A 12,246-nucleotide genomic window follows, 5' to 3' on the forward strand; every position below is an offset into this window, starting at 1 on the left:
GGGGATAAAATATTCCATTAACAAAAAGACAATCTGTATACGGCAAAATCGAAGGATCCAATTTCTCGTCATTTAGGTACTTCGGAGGGTCACCTCGAAGTCTCGAGGCCACAGCCGAGCGCCCTCCCTCGAGGGTCATCCACACTCGACCTCAGGACAATGATGACCACGACTATGGTGAAGATGGAGAGTTCCCAAGGCGCATGGCTAAGACTGACGGAGCCTAGCAGTCTACTCTAAACCCGAATCAGGGTGCTTGTCTAGCTGTCCCATCACCATATCTTAGTAATTAATGTATTTTGTACCATGTAGGGATTCCCTTCCTATATAAAGGGGATCCTTGTCATTTTGTAACCTCTGTTGCTTCAGTTGCTCCACACGAATATAAAAAGAACATTCTCTCTGCTTTCTAACATACTTTCTCGTTATTATTGCTTTCATTTATTATCTTCATACTTGTTCATCATATTACTTATCATTGGCCATAAAGAGCCTTCATTGATTTTATTATAACTATTAGCCCTACCCCGATCACCCTCGATAGCTCGTAGCCGAGCCCTGGAATCGACCTCGAGGCCCCGAATTGACAAGCTCGAGGCCCCAATTGACTAGCCTATCGGTTTGATTATCACCTTATCTTTAGCTCTCATTTCGTCTCTAAACTTCATACATATAGCATCATCTGCTTAACAACTAGCATAAAAATAGATCACGTATTTTTAGAGTCCCATCAACAAATTTAATTGTTATTACCATTTTCACGGTAAACAGTTTGGCGCCCACCGTGGGGCTAAAAATAATAGTGATTATTTTCTTGTTGGTTTCATTACACAACGCAAGTTATCTTTCACGCTTTTTCTTGTCCAAAGATCTTTGATTTCAGGTCGTAATGTCTGATTCAGTAAACAACAATATTGAGAATCACGGAGAGAATGGTGTGGTTGTTCCAAGTGGTGGTAAGCCACCACAAAATCTTGAGAACGCACCAGGACCGATTTCGGTGGACGAAGTCTCATGTGATGCTCGACACATCGAAATAAGCTCCCACACTAACAGGAGCATACACCAAGGCGACCAACAGGAAGCCCAAAAAACCCCAGCTCGGGAAGAACGGGAAGTTAGCCTTCATGTTATTTTTGAAATGTTGCAGGCACAACAGCTGGCTATTGCTCAGCTGCAAAGTCACCAGAAAACTCCTAGCACGGTAGCACCGGGGACAGCTCCCCCAACCGAACATGTACCGGAGAGATCAAGCAATAATGGGCCGATAACCGATCCCGCCATCGTAAAGATGCTCGAGGACCTCATCAGAAGGATCGAATCGGGCGAGAAAATGATAAAAGCCAACGATAAGAAGGTCGAGACTTACAACTCCAGGGTCGACCAAATTCCAGGAACGCCCCCGATCTTGAAAGGTGTGGACTCGAAGAAGTTCGTGCAGAAGCCGTTCCCACAGGAAGCGGCCCCGAAACCTATTTCGAAGAAGTTCATAATGCAGGAGCTTCCGAAATACAACGGTACCTCGGACCCCAATGAACACGTTACCCCTTACACCTGTGCAGTAAAGGGCAACACATGAAGGACGACGAGATCGAGTCCGTCCTGCTGAAAAAATTTGGAGAAACACTCTCTAAAGGGGCGATGATGTGGTATCATAACTTGGCCCCAAACTCTATAGAATCATTTGCCATGTTAGCAGATTCCTTTATAAAGGCGCACGCCGGGGCCATCAAGGTGTTCACCAGGAAATCCGACGTCTTCAAAATCAAGCAAAGGGAGAACGAGATGCTGCGAGAATTTGTATCTCGCTTTCAAATGGAAAGAATGGAACTACCACCGGTCTCCGACGACTGGGCGGTACAGGCCTTCACTCAAGGTCTGAATGAGCGAAGCTCAGTAGCTTCGAAGCAGCTGAAAGAGAATCTGGTCGAATACACCGTCATAACTTGGTCGGATGTTCATAATCGATACCTGTCGAAAATTAGGGTCGAGGACGACCAGCAGGGAGCCCCCTCGGGCTCGGTGTACCCAAGCAGGCTCCTGGCGAAGGAGCCAAAGCCAAACAAAGAAAGATATCAGTCATACATCGAAGACCGAAGGAACGCCCCAAGGCGTAACCCACCTCGAACGATCGAAGGATAGACCGAGACAGAATCCTCGAGGAATCATCAACCGAGATGGATTTGACAGGAACGCAGAACCAGCAGAGGCACCTCGCCTGTCAGAATACAACTTCAACGTCGATATATCGGATATTGTCTTTGCAATAAGCAAAATCAAAGACACCAAGTGGCCCAGGCCTCTGCATTCGGATCCTTCGGGAAGGAATCATAACTTGTTGTGTGAATTTCACAACACACATGGCCACAGGACCGAGGATTACCACCAGCTCCGAGAGGAAGTAGCCAGGCTACTCAACAAGGGTCATCTCCAGGAATTCCTAAGTGATCAGGCCAAAAACCAGTTTCGAGAAAGAGAGGCGGCCAAGAAGAACGAAACGAACGAGCCGCAACATGTCATCCACATGATCTTGGGAGGCGTTGATGCCCCACAAGAACCCGTAATAAGAAGGACAAAAATATCCATCACTAGATTAAAGCGAACCCGGGAGTACATACCCGAGGATGCCCTCACGTTCGGCGAAGAGGATACTGAGACCTTGTCTCAACCTCACAACGACGCACTGGTAATCTCTTTCCTCGTAACTACATTTCAAGTAAAACGTGTACTCGTGGATCCAGGTAGCTCGGCCAACATTATCAGGTCGAGGGTAATAGAGCGGCTCGGACTTTTTGACCAAATCGTGCCTGCCACTCGAGTCCTCAATGGATTCAACATGTCAAGTGAAACGACGAAAGGAGAAATCACCCTCCCGGTCAACGTCGCCAGCACGACCCAGAATGTCAAATTCCATGTCATCGACGGAGACATGAGGTACAACGCCTTGTTCGGGAGACCATGGATACACTGCATGAGAGCAGTACTATCCACCCTTCACCAAATGATGAAATTCTCGACAAAGGATGGGATTAAAACTGTCTACGGGGAACAACATGCAGCGAGGGAAATGTTCGTTGTGCACGATGTGACACCAACATCGATACCTCCACCCGCGAAAGAACCAAAGGATAATCAAACTACATCTTCGGATAAGCCCGATTGAACAGAACAGAGGGTCGTACCGCGTCCTCATCTCAAGCGACCGAGGCATATCGGACCTCGTAACACCGCCGGCACATCCCACGCTAAGGTATCACCATCTCCCTTTTTCATTTTGTATTTCGCACTAACTCTTATGCAGGCGCCTGACAGAAGCAGTCGAGACGCTAATCCAGCTCGAAGACCTTAAGGTTTTAAAGCATCCGTTGCACTCTTTTCCTTCGGCCGAGTTTTTATCCCGAAAAGGGTTTTTACCGGCAAGGTTTTTAACGAGGCAACACCCACATGCTACCTAAGGAAGACTCAACAAGAATTCAATGCTTCTTTTGCAATCAACCTCGTACACTGCGGGGCACCCCCCCCCCCCCCGGAAGGCCATTCATCGGAAAAACCAAGAAACACCAAATGGGGTCCCGATAGGAGAATGATGTACCGGGCCAAACGGTCGAGCGAACCGTGTCCGTATAGCCAGGCCCCCAACAGCGAGAACATGTATACTTGTACCAAGTAATCGAATAATACCTTTTATCGAAGCATTTCACACTCCAAAAGAAACTCGGCATTTTCGTAAAAAGCGATTCCTCCGTCAAAGCATCCCGAATACTCGGGGACTGGCATCGAAAAATCAATCTCTGAACGACCTCCGGGTCGGACTTTAAGCTCATAAGCCCTCAACGAGGCAACATGAAAATCTCGAAATGACTCCAAGTCCGAAAGTGTCCCGAACACTGGGGGACTGGTGTCAAAATCTCAAAAATCGTATGACCTCAAGGTCGGAATCGCCAAAATCGTAAGCCCTCAATGAGGCAACACCAAGCTTACAAGTAAACGGCTCCCGAGCCAGAACACCCTCGTTAACTCGGGGACTGTCGCCAAGCACCATTCATCGTAAAATCCGAGGCCATAAGACCCCAAGCGGGCAGACTCGGCCTCGTAAGACCTACATAAGGCAGCAACAATATCTGTAAGACCTCGAGCAAGGCATGAACCACACTTGTACCAAGTGACAACATCTGTAAGACCTCAAGCAAGGCATGAACCATACTTGTACAAGTATCTAAAAACAGTATGACCTCAACGGCATGAAAATTTTGTAAGACCTTGCTAAAGGTGTAAACCCGATCTCAAGTTTAGGCTATATATCAAACTTGTAAGACCCCTAAAAAGGCATACCCTCGATATAGACGCCCAAACTACTTCACTTGGGATCAAAAATGGCTCTGGCCAAACACAAATGACTACGGTCATAAGGCTGTACCACCCAAACTAACGCGACTCGGGGACGCCCGACCGTCGCTACAAAATCACGGGCCTTCAATTACTTCGAATCTACTTCGAAAAGAACTGGTTAAACAGGCTACCCTCCACATAGGCAAAAAGAGCTTCGACCACGTCAGCTCCAAATCACAGGCTTCGAAATACTCAGCCTCCAAGCTAAACCTCCCGAGGTGCTCGATCATCGCCACAAAATGACTCATAATCGAGGTTCTTCTCAAACCGTCGAAGAGTCAGGCAAAAATTATCGCAAAAAGTCCTTAACGAGGGAAAAATAAAGCCCACATAAAAGGTCGCTTCGACCCAAGGCGTAAGAGCCATTGTCGCCAGCCCATGCAAATTTGAAAACTTGAGGGTCGAACGAGCTTGAATCGCAACCCGATTCGGAGACTGAACCCAAAATAGTTACCTGAAAATGCCCCAGGGCAAAACGCATAAGAGCTTAAATGCCAGCTTATACATAAAAGGCCGTTTCGACCCAAGGCGTAAGAGCCATTGTCACCAGCCCATGCAAATTTGAAAACATAAGGGTCGAATGAGCTCGAATCGCAACCCGATTCGGAGACTGAACCCAAAATAGTTACCTAAAAATGCCCCAGGGCAAAAAGCATAAGAGCTCAAATGCCAGCTTACACTGAAAGGTCACTTCGACCCGAGGCATAAGAGCCATTATCGCTAGCGTAATGAGCCCCAGGGCCAGAAGAGATACGGAAGAAATAAAGCCGCAAGGGTTTCCTTATACACATATACGAAAAATGCAATCTCCATCTACAAACGTGCTTTGAAAATACTACATACAGATGGCAAAAATCTACGCTCCCCCTGGGAGCTACGGCCTGCCGGCCTCATCTTCGCTTTCTCCAACGTCAGACAGAAGCAACCAAGCATCGCGCTCGTCCGCCTTCACTCGTGCTAACTCTTCCGAGAGAACAAATCCCCTAGCACAGATCTCCTCGAGAGTCTTCCTTCGAGACTTGCGATGAGCATATTCTTTAATCCTCTCTTCACGATTGAGGATCCTTCTCAACTCACCTTGAGCATCAGTATCATCCTTTAAGTGGATCGCCATCTCCTGGTCAGCCTTAGTTCGGCTCATTACAGCTTCAGCTTGTGCATCAACGATCTCGGCCCTTACCTTCGAAAGCTCGGATTCAAGCTTCGCAATTGTGTCCGCTTGAGCCGAAGCATTGTCACAGGCTAAGCGGAGTTGGGCCTCGAGGTCGGGAACTTTAGCCAGGGCATCCCTCTCCTCTAAAGACTGAACCTCCGCCAGAGCTCTCAGCTCATCATGCTCACTCTTGGCTCGGCCGGCTTCATCCCGAAGACGCTCCAGGGCCTCCATCCTTGTCTGCAACTGAAATAAACAAAGTGTTAGCCTCAGAAGCCAGAAGGCGGGATACATACTCACCCGGGACGGAAAGCTACCTGCTCCTTTAAAAAGCTCTCGTAATTCAAGCTCCGACTCGCCTCATACCGCAAGTGTTCCAGCTCGGCTTTCTTTTCATCGCAAAGGAGCCTAAGGGATCTCTCTTCATCCAGAGCTTTCCGCAACCGGCCTTCACGATGAAGCAACCCGGACTTAAGCCTGTCGAAGGCCTGCAAAAGAAAACCCAATAAGAAAGGCAAGGCACGAAATTCAAAGGGCCTATGTCGAAACTCACCACAAAGTAAAGCTGCTGGGCTTCCTCGAAGGCCGAATGCGCATCCGTTAACCTAGCTCCCTCAGCTCTAAAAGAATTGACTCCGTCGAGACACGCTCGCTCGAGGTAGGCGACCCCAAGTTTCTAGTATCCCCCGAAGCACTATCAACGGGACGTGAAGGTGGTAGCAACGGAGAAACCACCTTTTCAGAACTGGGAACCGCGGGAACTGCAGGCTCGCATGATGCTTCCGCTCTGGAACCCGGTCCAGCCTCGCCCTGCTTTGAGCGCCATCATCCTGTAAAGACATCTCCCGCTTATTGTTGTCATTCTTTAACCTAGAGGCTAACGACCCTCCCTCCTCCTCAAAGGAGCGCGGCCTCGCTTCGGAAGGCTCTCCGATTCCTACAACAGCAAGATTAACACGCAGAAATGGAAATTGCCTCTCCAAATGAAGGAAGAGAAAAGAAAAAATAGCACAACACGCACCATGGCATTTTGCTTCCCATCTGCCCCGGGACACAGATCGCCACCTGCGCTCGTCACAAGTCGAGTGGATCGCCAACTTCCGAACCCAATCCGGCAGATCGGGAACGTCACCCGGCGCCCATGCAATCACTACAGAAGAAGAAAAAATGGCACGATTACGAAAGCAGCCTTCGCTGCAAACGAAATTGAAAAGGTACGGAGTGTGCCACTTACGTGTATAATTCCATTCCTCGGGGAATGCCATAAGTTCCACAGGGATAATGTCAGCCGTTCAGACTCGGACGAATCGACTCATCCACTCTCAATCTCCATCCTCCTCATCATCGATGACGAACGTCGTGGTTGACCGACATCGCAAGGTTAACAGGCCCCGATGATGAAAGGAACGGTACAGCCTGATGAGATGACTGAGCGTGAAGTCAAGCCCCGCCTTCTCCGCGAAAATCTCATCATCAACACTATCCGCCAGAATGACGGATGAATCTGCGCCAAGGTAACCCGATACTTCGAACAGAAATCCAGTGCAGCTCTATCAAGGGGGCCCCGTGTGAAGGGATACGTGTACACATTCAAATATTCAGCGGCACGATCAGTGATGCCCTCATCAGGGGAAAGTATCCGCAACACTACTTTCTCCCCCCAGCCACAGTCATTCCTCACTAACCCAAGGTGTTCTTCTCTTATCGAAGAAGCAATCCTCGAGGTACGCTCTCGTTGGTCCTGAATATCAAAGGCGGAATTCCCCCCTCTCTGCAGAACAGACCCGATGTAGTAGTCATGAAGGTGGCGAAATCAGGGAACTTGACCAGGAATTTATGCAAGTACGTTAGCACTACAGTAGCAAAAGGCTCAACCCAAAAAAGGAAAGGTAACCGCGTAAAATAATAGGATCTCCAAAGGGGCAGAAACGACCTTATATATGGGAAAAGCGACAATCTGCCTGCCTAAAAGGTCGACAACATTATCGCCAATCCCGAGATGGTACCCGACCTCTAGGATCTCCATCAAGAGAAGTTAGGTTCCAGGAAGCCAACAATATTATCGCCAATCCCGAGGCGGTACCCGACCTCGAGGATCTCTATCAAGAGGAGTTAGGCTCCAGGAAGCCGGCAACGTTTTCACCAATCTCGAGGTGGTACCCGACCTCGAAAATCTCCACCAAGAGGAAATTAAGCTCTAGGAAGCCAACAAAATCTTTGCCGGCCCCGAGGTGGTACCCGACCTCGAAGACCTCCATCAAGGAAAAGTTAGGCTCCAGGAAGCCGGCGACATCATCACCAGTCCCGAGGTGGTACCCGACCTCGAGGACCTCCATCAAAAAAAAGTTAGGCTCCAGAGAGATAAGCCCTCCAAACTCTGTTCGTAAGGGCTTAACCTCGGGATATCATCTAAACCCGGAAGGCCCCTCGCACGGAACCTATCAATAACACCTTAAGGTTATATTCACTAAGTTCAAGGCAAGTTTCCAGATGCCTCGAGTTAATCCTCACTCGGGGACTGCCCTCGAAAGTTTAGAAACAATCCCTACCATCGTGCCCCCGAGCTAATTTCCCCTCGAAGATTACCGCAAGGACTAAGCGATAAATCACGGTTTCAAGGCTCGAGGTATTATTTTCATACAAATCAAAGTAAAGGTCCCGACGACCCGAGTTTATCGGACCAATCCAGGCTTGGTCCGAGGAATGGCAAAGGGTTCCGCGGGAAGTCCTTTTAGTCTATCAAAAAGCAGAGAAGATACTCACATCTTGGTTTGATATAGGTAGTAATCAACAGAGTCATGCATTCAGAATCTCCATAAACATAAATGAAAGGGAGTATAGTAAGCATCAAAGACAAAATTGAAGAAACATCTTTGTATTCATAAACATCCGGTTACAAAGGCCCACGAGGGGTCCTTACATATGATTACAAAAGCCCAGGGGGGTCCTTACACAGAAACGAAAAAGTGAAAGGGTACACATATGGTAAAAGCCTAGAACCTAGTCTACTCTCGAAAGTCCATCTCCGGTAGCAGCATCTCCGAGCACCATCTCCTCGATCATGCATCCTCGACGGTGATATCTTCGACCGCCACCTCCTCTAGGTTCCCATCTCAATCCCACGGGATAATTCCCCCGAGGGAGAAGATGAAGAAGAGAAAAATGGGGAGATGAAGAGGAGGAAAGTGAGGCGGAAGAAGCAGAAAAAAGAGACATAGCCCGCCGAGCCCACCTTCTAGGACGTTGCGCCGAGCAAGTCTAACGACCGGTTGTGCCATTTTATCCGTTGGGAAACCCGAGGGATGAAGTGCCACACCAGGCCAGGGTAGGAGAGTGAGAAGTGGTGTATAATCCGAACGCTCTCCCGAGCAGCGGTATAGAGCCAAAACGTCCTCCTGAGTCAGAAAAGATCGCCCCTCCTATCTCATCACCTCGAGCCAACGGCGACAACAATGGCAGCCGTAACAAAAACAACAAAGACAAAACAACAAGATCTCGCTTGGCAAGGGAAAGCCCGGGCAAAAGGTCATGGCGTGGCTGGTAAGAACGCCGCCATATAACCTTGAGGCCATAGGCCGCAAGCATGGTTGATAGCAATGGAAGAAGATAGTAAGAAGAAAGGGATGGAAAGATGTAGAAAGGCACTTGGATAAAGAGATAGTGCCGGAAGAACCCCATTTATAGGGAGTGATAATGTCGCCATCAATGCCTTTGGAAGACGGATCGGCAGGCACAATCAATGCATTATTGAAAACTGAATCGATGGCAGTACTGTCACTTTGGGGAATGGGAATCGGCAGTGCATTGAATGGTGCTGAAAAGACAAGTCCATGGGACATCCCGGTTATCGTGAAGGCTCGCGTCACAAGTCGATATCACCAGTATGACATCATCACAGGAAGCCCGAAGAGTTGGACCTCAAAATCGTTTCCTATCGCTTCGTTCTAGGAAACGCAAAGACTATCTGTATACGGCGAAATTGGAGGATCCAATTTCTCGTCATTTAGGTACTTCGGAGGGTCACCTCGAAGTCTCGAGGCCACAGCCGAGCGCCCTCCCTCGAGGGTCATCCACACTCGACCTAAGGACAATGATGACCACGACTATGGTAAAGATGGAGAGTTCCCAAGGCGCATGGCTAAGACTGACGGAGCCTAGCAGTCTACTCTAAACCCGAATCAGGGTGCTTGTCTAGCTGTCCCATCACCATATCTTAGTAATTAATGTATTTTGTACCATGTAGGGATTCCCCTCCTATATAAAGGGGATCCTTGTCATTTTGTAACCTCAGTTGCTTCAGTTGCTCCATACGAATATAAAAAGAACATTCTCTCTGCTTTCTAACATACTTTCACGTTATTATTGCTTTCATTTATTATCTTCATACTTGTTCATCATTTATTGCTTATCATTGGCCATAAAGAGCCTTCATTGATTTTATTATAACTGTTAGCCCTACCCCGATCACCCTCGATAGCTCGTAGCCAAGCCCTGGAATCGACCTCGTGGCCCCAATTGACTAGCCTATCGGTTTGATTATCACCTTATCTTTAGCTCTCATTTCATCTCTAAACTTCATACACATAGCATTATCTGTTTAACAACTAGCATAAAAATAGAACACGTATTTTTAGAGTCCCATCAACAAATTTAATTGTTATTACCATTTTCACGGTAAACACAATCACCTTCTTTATCCTTATATCTAACTTTATAAACATTATCACTTTCTTGACATGTATGAAATTTAGTATAAAAAGCCAATCGCCTTCTTTATCCTTATGTCTAAGTTTATAAGTATTACTCCCTCCGTTTCATATTAAATGAGGTACGTTCCTTTTTAGTCTGTTCCAAAACAAATGACACATTTCTAAATTTGGAAATAATTCAACTTTAAACTCTTCATTTTATCCATTTACCCTTAATGAGAAGCTTTTATAGCCACACAAATGGTATGACCCCACAAACCTTTTACCTCTTAAGCTTTTAAGACCACAAGTTTCAAAAGTCTTCTTCTTTTTTCTTAAACTCCGTGCCGAGTCAAACTACCTCATCTAATATGAAACGGAGGGAGTATCACTTTCTTGGCATGTATAAAATTAAGTAATTCACCAAAAATTTCCCAAAAACAATAATTAAAAACTCTAAAAACCCTTCTGCTTTCAAGGATCACTTCGACAAAGTAGCAAACATCTACCGATTCAACGACAGTGACTAAGACTCTGCTTGAATTGCTTAATAGACTTTTAATCTTGATCTTATTTGACTACGTTTTTTTATATTTTTGAACACCCTTTCGGTCACTGACTCATATTCATTATGTTTTCAAGGAGTTAGTGCGCCAAATTTTGTCATTATTAGCTGACACATCTATGTCAAAGATAGAGGTGCCCCCGCTGCGCTCAAATCTTGGGTCCGCCTCTGCTCGACCTCCACAGCTTCCAATTTTGTACAATACGTGTATAATAAATATATCATTAGTGTATAATGTATACATAGTGATTATATACATATTATATATTATAGTACACTAACTACACTATATATAAATTGTTGGATAGGCATTGTCACAATCTCATTATATTAAGACAGTACTTGAAAAATTCAAGCACTTAGGGTCTAAAGTTGCAAAGACTCCAATTGACGTGAATCTTGCATTAGCAAAGAACAAAGTCCAAAGCATATCACAATTGGATTATGCTCGTGTATTGGGATGCTTAATGTATATCATGAATTGTACACGACCAGATATAGCTTGTGCTGTTAGTAAATTGAGTCGATACACGAGCAATCCAGCTCAATCTCATTGGATGGCAATGAAACGAGTTTTGGGATATTTGGAACATACCCAGGACTTTGCTTTGCACTACAGTAAATATCCTGCGGTGATTGAGGGATACTGTGATGCAAATTGGATCACCGGTTCAACCGATTCTAAGTCCACAAGTGGATATATATTCACTATTTGGAGGAGCGGTATCTTGGAAGTCGTCCAAACAAACTTGTATTGCCCGCTCAACAATAGAGGCTGAGTTCATAGCCTTAGATAAAGCTGGTGAAGAAGCTGAATGGCTCCGGAATTCCTTGGAAGACATTCCATTTTGGCCCAAACCGTTGGCACCAATATGCATACATTACGATAGTCAAGCTGCAATTGGAAGGGCTCGGAGCGTTATGTATAACGGTAGATCTCGTCGTATACGACGAAGACATAATACCGCTACGCACCTACTCTCTAGAGGAATTATCACGATTGACTATGTAAAGTCAAGTGATAATGTGTCGGATCCACTTACAAAAGGTCTAACTAGAGAGGTAGTTGAGAAATCATCGAGGGGTATGGGATGGCCGAGAACAAGTCATTGTGGCGGTAACTCTACCTACAAGACTGGAGATCCCAAGATCTAGGTTCAAGGAGATCAAACAAAGTCATTAATGACGGTTCAACATTATCAACTAAAAGTTGGTCCATTTTCGTGATGAGACAATGTTCAGTACCAAGAATAAAGCATTAAGGCTTTTTAATAATTTCTACATTTGGTACAGGGTATATCAAATAATGTATCTATGGGATGACACGTTTAGGAATCACCTATGTAAGTGTGAAGTGTTAGCCGCTTCAAGGAGAATTTTGTAAGGCCAGTTCTCTACACACTTATGAAACCAAGCGGTGTTCATGGTGAAACGAACACAACAATGAGAAC

This window comes from Nicotiana attenuata, unplaced genomic scaffold (genome assembly GCF_001879085.1).
Source record: "Nicotiana attenuata strain UT unplaced genomic scaffold, NIATTr2, whole genome shotgun sequence".
NCBI lineage: Eukaryota > Viridiplantae > Streptophyta > Magnoliopsida > Solanales > Solanaceae > Nicotiana > Nicotiana attenuata.